Here is a 7,688-nt window from a genome sequence, read left to right as displayed (position 1 = left end):
ATGATCAGAATTATGCACAATATATTCCCCCCTTTGGGGCTCCATAAGAGTCCCACACGATTAAGTCTACTAATTTAAGAGGAATATCTACTACAAAGAAAATCTATCTGCATGATCAAAATGAATCAATATCCAGGATAATACTTATTGGAAGTATGCAAGCTATAAAAGATAAAAATCCAACTGACCCATCTTGGTCATCTCGTAACACGGATAACACCTGCTTTTAACCAATTACTTTAGTAACTTTTCTTACTCAACTGCAAAGAGTTGATCAATTGCAAAGAGCTGATCATCACTGACTGAATAGACCATCATCTGATGATGAGGACCAGATGGAATAACTCTCTTACATGCATGCATTATGCAAGGCCAACAACATAACAATATCACAATTGGTGATATAATACACGCAGCAAACATCAATATGTTATGCAGATTAGGGAATATGCTGTTAAACCAGTTCCAAATGGAAGAGTCTGTGTTCACTTCATTCTTTGCGATCATTGTAGACAACAATGTAATATTCTCTATTCCTTGTTCGATAAGATGTCCATCCGCGTCATTGTCTGGTATGTAGGTACAACAAGTCTCTCCTACCATAACACAAACACCTCCTTGCGCTGCAGTGAGTTGATCCAAAACCATCCGGTTCTGGAGAGCAGTAAGTCTTATTCCTCGCAGTTCCTCTCTGATTCCCTCCATCATGATTTTCGTCGTGTTGATAAATGAAGACAGCTCATATCTGGTGATTTCCACTTCTTCCATCAGTGATTCCATTCCCAGTGCTGGAAGGAAAGCAGCCACAAGCTTCTCAGCAATAGTCCATATGTGATGATTCTTTGGCACTGGGCTTTCTCTCATGAAGTTGATTAGGTCTCTTCTTGTTCGTTGTTGATTCTCCATTGATCGATGTGGTAAGATAATGGCACCACCATGCAGTTGGACTAAAGCACAAAGTCCTGTCCAATTTTTTGGTAAGGATAAGTACACACGATAGCCACATAGCCAATAGTGTCCCTCAACGACACCTGTACCTTGTTGATCTGGAACATGCACAGTTGAACATAATGGACATTTTGCTCGTCCTCTCTCTGAAGTCAGAAAATATTGGTAGGCCACAAGTGGCTGTGGTGCTGCATGGGTAGTTGTAGCAATGCCAGGTCGAGGATTCACTTGATCTGCTGTGCGAAGACATGACATACAACTTTGCCTCATAGTTGCATTTGTTTGCTTGTAGATATCTGAACATTTTTTCTCTGGTAATTTTCCCAAGAATTGTTCTCCTGAAGTTTTTGAAGCTCCTGGAGCTCCTGAAGGTCGCTCATAACAGATGAGATTACTAGGTATATGCTTAACAGTCGCTATCTGAGCAAAGATTCTTTTAGAGATAACAGTTGATTGCCACTTATCCTTTTTTCGAGACATCATAACTTCCTGGGTCTGTTGTAGTGCGGCAGCTGCTACTGCAACAATAGCTATCTCAAATGTTGTATTTAGGTCCTGATGTGGCCACCAGTCTCCTCCAACTGCACTATGAGGAAATTGGGCACAAACATAACAGTTTCTGGAAGCATACATCTTGACTGTATGATTAGTGAATCTCCACCACATGTTAGCAGCATAGGGATGAGGAGGATTAGGGTGATCCATCCATGAGTCCTCTGTCATGTAGTTGTTACTCTGTCGTTTATTTCGGTGTTTTGCCGCAGACTCTGGAACCAACTGACCTGGGAAAAAATGTTCAGATGCAGTAGCATTTACTCCTGGGTCAGCCTGCTCCAAGGTAGTATTCAAAAAGTCTGTGTCGTTCAAATCCATATCCATGTCTTTGCGTTTGAAAAGGGAATCTGAAAATTCTTCATCATCTGGGATTTGTCTCATAAGTATTGGTATTATGATCACACATGTCAAAATTATCAACATGGATGCTATGGATGCAAAAGTTGTCCAAACAACTTTTGGAGTCTCATGGGATGCCATGGGTGTCTTCTGCCCTCCATATTGTTATTTGCAAGGTTTAATTTTAGTAAGATTGAATTCAATTCATATCCTTCAGTGTGATAAGTAAAAATCATCCACTGACCTGGTTTTAATCTGGATTCTGCTTTAAATCGTGTATGACAATTATGTGGTTTGAATTTCAAAAATCCTGTGTTCAGGTTAATTGAGGGCCAAAGCAAATATTGAGTGCACACACTTAAAGTCCAACTTGGTCTCCTTTCAGTCCATGAATCATCCTGTGTTGAAGTAATACCTACAGCCAATATAGCATTATCATGTGGCACCAATTTCAGCGGCTCTAACAGTTCTGGATGATCTTGAAATGTAGACACATAACCAGAATTCACTAGTTCTTGATAACACGGCCTCTCAGTACCTTCCTCCCTAATTGGAAAATAGAGCGATGTCCCTCTTATTCGGTCTGCAGGGGGTTTTCGGTGAGGTGTGTCATCCGTATGATCAGGTCTAAATTTTTCAGCAAATTGTTCGAAGGCAGATGGCATTCGTCACATACAATGTTTATGAGGTCAATTATTAGGGTAATATTCAGTAAAGTATTTCCAAAGCCGTGTATTGATGTCCGTATATTCCAAGGTTATATAGCCAGTTGCTCTGTCCAATACTGGTCGAAGGTTTTTTCTTGCTTCTCCAACAATATATGTTCTTCCTAATTGAGCCTCATTATCTGCAGACTTCTCTGCATTTGTTGCAAAGACTGCTAATATGCTGTCGTCATCTGCCAATATTCTGTCGATGTCCCTTGATCTATGAGTATTTGCCAAAAAGGAAGTTGACCAAAAATTTGTTGGACTAAATGGAAAAGTTCTAGAGTGTGATGTCTTTATATTACGTAATAAATGATCTTGAGTTGTCAATGGTACAACGTGATGCCACATATGGAAAGGTCTCTGAAATGGGTGAGGTCACTAAAGGAGTCACTGCAGGGTAACTAACATCTTTAAGCTAACTATGTTCGTCCAGTGGGTGGCTCCCACCCTCTCTATATGAGGGTAGTTCTTCCACTGGCACTTTGCCCTCGTGCTCCTACTCACAGTTCTAGTTCCTTGGGTAATGCGCACACACGTATTCCCACTCCGTGATAGGTAAGTTATGACCTGTAGTTGTTAAGGCTTTCTCTCCTCGATGTTTGGAATCCTGTTTTAGTATCTGTCGTGCTGCTGGTCCTAGTAGTTGTCTGGGGTACCACGGTATTGAAGGGTGTAGCACCACTCTCTCATGCCAGATTTGTTGTCGATTTGGTGAATATTCTTCTTCCTGGAGTGGAAGACATCATTTCCATGGTAATCCAATTTCCTTTCGTTGTATTAGTTCATATACGTCCATGATGTCACTCAGAAACTCTGTTGCTTTGAGAATCTGCAGTTCTGCTTCAGATCACCCAGTCTTGTCCTGCTTAAAGGTTGTGATGAGAGTGAGAGAAAGATAGAAAGAAAAATGGAGAAAAGAAAGAGAAAGAGAGCACATAATACATAACCCTCTCAGTTAGTTCTCTTGGGGTCATATATGAGCAAATAGACTTATTGCTTCTTTTTGGGCTAAAGGGGAGGGGTTTTCTGCCAAAATAATAAACAAAACATAGGCTATCTTCCTGCCTATTAGTGTCTCAAAAGAATATAACTATACTGCATGCCCCAAAAGGGAAAACAATTTTATGCTATCTCCCTTACTTATTCAAAAACAGAGATATAATAGTAAAACAAAGTGGCACCCCTGTCTTGTTTGTGTGCTAGACAATTATGGATTGTCATCATATTCTTCACAGTTTTCCATTGCTGTGACCATACAGTAGTTAACATAAATGCTTCAGAATCATGTTGCACATTTAGTTTCGCATGTAATGACATTTGTTTTGCTGTGGCTCTAACCATCAAAGATCTTATCATAGGGATAACACAACAAAGTAATACTGCAGAAATCATTAAGACAGTAACAATTATCATTCCCGCTTGAGTTAGCCATTCTTTCCAGGACTCAAACATAGATTCAAACCATGTTCCAAATGTCCTATCTGTTCCAGCATTGGCTGTCACATCATCTCTTAGATTTTTTTTCAATTTTTCCATGGCATGAGTAAAAGATCCATCAGGGGCAGTATTATTAGGAATATAAGTACAACAATCTTCTCCAAACATTACACACACTCCTCCTTTTTCAGCTAATAACCAGTTTAGGGCTTGTCTATTCTGCCAGGCCATTTTACTTGTTGGGGCTAATTGTTCTCCAAGCGCTTCAAGCGCATCATTTGTAAAATTAATAAACCTCTGTTGATTGTAATACAGATAATTAATCCATTCTGTGTTCTTATTTGGGGTTATCCATATAAGGATAGACTCAAATCCAGATCTCACCTCATCTCTTGCTTTAAATTGGTGTGGAATATTTCTAGGTTGACCAATTGCATCTAAGTAAACATTTGGATCACTTTGGTAGGCTCTTTTCATAATATTATGTTTGGGCTTGCTTTTCACATTCACATTTGGGTCCCATGTAATTATAGTGACATCTTGTATTAGTTTTACTCTTGCACATAAACCTATCCATTTTTCTGGCAATGTTGGTCTTAGTTTGCTTCCTCCACATAACCAAAAATAGTCAGCAATAGCATTCACTTGGGTTTGGTAAGATTCAATTAATGGCCATCCTATTGTCATATTTGGACAGCTTTCCCAACCTATCACTGTAAAGTTATCTGTGATTGTGGCTGAAGCAAACTGATTACTCCACTGTTTTTTAACACTCTTTTGGCTTCGCATGTTTTTATCCAAATGCCAAACAGTTATGCAATTTCCTTCAAACAATCCCACATCGTTTCCACCCTTTTTGTATGTACTATTAAAGCATTCATATTGTAATGTATAATCTATGTCATAAACAACTGGAACTTCAATCATGTTTGCTGGCAGGTTTACATCAATGTCCATACATTCCTTTCCCCATAATGGGTGAGTATAGTATTTTTCTCTGTTTTTTCGTCCCGCCAGGGCTAAGCATTCTGCATGGCAAAAAGGAACAGTGTTTCTCCTCTTAGCACACTGTTTCACGTAATATCCAGCACAATGTCTATAGTCATATGGGTTTGGCACAACGATGAGTTTGCTCAATGGTGAAGGGGTGCAAAATACACAACTGTCCATGTATGATTGTTCCACTGTAAAACGTGCCCACCTATACCACTCATTGTGAATGGCAATGTCCCAAAGTCTCTCATATCGTGGTAGTCCATCACAAGTCGAAGTCTGGGGGCGACCATCTGAGGTCTGACACATCGATGGTTGGGAGGTTTTCTGCCAGTAGTTGTTCAATGGATAATTCTGGATCAAGTTCCCCTGGGCTTGTGGTATCGTCTGCACCAGGTTCATCAGTAGCAATATCGTGATCAGAAGGTCCTGCATCTCTCTCCTGACTGGTGCCTGACCTGTCGCCTGTCTGGGTCGAGGCAGTGCCTGGTTCCTGTCTATGGCGGCTATCTCGTGTTGCACTATGTTCTCCATGTATGTCAGGATCATATACAGGCCTGCCAGCATGCTCCGCTGGTTGCCTCTGTTCTCTGCTCTGGTCTGGCTCCTGGCCCGTTCGCTCCGGTCGCGGTCTCTGCTCTGGCTCGTGCAGTGGCTCCTGCTGTGTCGACTCCTGCTCCTGGTCGAGTCTCTCCTGCTGTGCCCTCTGCTCCGGCTCGTGCTGCGGGAGCTGCTCCTGTTGTCCCTCAGCTGCCCTAGGTGATTCTGGCGCGGGCTCGAGAACCCTCTCGGGGGTCCTCTGACTATCATCTCGGTCTTGCCTTTCGTCTGAAGACTCTGATAATTCCTCAGCTTCTTCGTCGCCTTGATCAGGACCTCGTCGTCGAAGTTGTGGTACTCTGGTACAATGGTTCAAGTGGTACCAAGTGTTGCTTCCTTCTACTTGTACCGCTGTAGGTGTTGCTCGTACGACTGTGTAGGGCCCTTCTCTCCGTGGCTCATTCCATCTCCTTCTGAAGACCCTCAGATAGACGTTATCTCCTGGAACTATTGCACATGGAGCTTCTTCGTCCTCTCTGGGCCCTCGGCGCTGCTCCTGCGAATATATAGCCTCATGTATAGCAGTTAATTGTCTCATGTAAGTTCTTAATTCAACTTGCAACTGCTCCAAAGGCGGTCCATCATAAGGGCCCCTTAAATATGGCACTGGCATTGGTCTGCCCGTGAGCATTTCATGTGGGGTCAAATTTGTAGTTCTGTTGGTTTGCATACGATAGTTCATTAGTGCCAGCGGTAAAGCATCTACCCAGTTCAATTTGGTATCTGCACAGATCTTATTTATCTTTGCTTTTAGAGTCCCATTAGCCTTCTCAACCATTCCTTGCGATTGGGGATGGTAAACGCAGCCTAGCCGCTGCTTTATGCGCAGTTGTTGCAAGACAGTTTTTACAGTTCTTTGAATAAATGAGGAGCCATTATCCGAACTGATCTCAGATGGAATTCCAAACCTTGGAATCACTTCTCTTGTCAAAAACTTAATCACAGTCCCAGAGCCCTGGTCTGCTGATGGCACAGCTTCCACCCATCTGCTGAATCTGTCTATAATCACCAGCATGTATCTTTTGCCTCTGACCGACTTGATCATGTCAACATAGTCCATTACTAAATGTTTAAAAGGTCCCTCAGGTACAGGAATATGTCCTATGGGTGCTGAAGTCCCTTTCCTAACATTGTTCTGAGCACAAATGTCACATCCTGTTAGGTAATCATCCACTGTTGCTTGCAAATAAGGTGACCAATATCCTTGTTGCTTGATTTTTCGAAGTATCTCATTTCGACCGCAATGATCAAACCCATGTGTCTCTGAAATTAAAACAGTCAATAGGGCATGCGGTGCAATTATTAGTCCTTCATGAGATCTCCATACTCCATTTACATCTCTTGTGGCCCCCCTTTGCTGCCAAACTGACTGTTCGACAGCACTTGCTTGCTCCTGTATGCGAGCAAGGTCTGCAATTCGGGGCTCAGGTTGTACTAATACCATGGGAGCCATAACTGCAGTTTGGCATCCTGAAGCTTTTCTAGCCTCAGCATCAGCAGCATTGTTTCCAAGTATTACAAAATCATTTCCCTTTTTGTGTGCTTGACACTTAACAACGGCTAAAAGTTTTGGTTGCATCATTGCAGAAATCAACTGTACAATTTGCTCTGCATGTTGTATTGGGGTACCATCACTCTTTTTAAATCCTCTTTGCTTCCAGACAGCCCCATATAAATGGCACACTCCATGTGCATAAGCAGAGTCTGTATAAATATTTACAATTCGTCCCTTTGCTAATTCACAGGCTGTGGTTAAAGCTTTCAGTTCAGCCAGTTGTGCTGAGCAAGGCTGCTCACAATGTTGAGAAATCACAGGTACAAATTCATCTTTGTTTCGCTTCACCACAGAAAAACCCGCATGATTTCCCAGATGGTCTCTGAAACAAGAACCATCCACAAAATAATCAGCTTCAGCATGCATTATAGGTGTAGACTCTAAGTCTGGTCTAAGACGGGTAAAAGCTAATGATTCAGCAACACAATCATGTGGAGTACCCTCATCTTCCAAAGGTATGTAATTTGCTGGATTTACAGTAGTACAATGTTTTATCGTTACATCTGGATATGTTAAAAGAGTTGAATATGCCAAGCTTCTGGCCTGCGTCA

The sequence above is a fragment of the Triplophysa rosa genome, unplaced genomic scaffold (genome assembly GCF_024868665.1).
Source record: "Triplophysa rosa unplaced genomic scaffold, Trosa_1v2 scaffold284_ERROPOS145926, whole genome shotgun sequence".
NCBI classification, from domain to species: Eukaryota; Metazoa; Chordata; class Actinopteri; order Cypriniformes; family Nemacheilidae; genus Triplophysa; species Triplophysa rosa.
Note: the sequence above shows the minus strand (reverse complement) of the source record.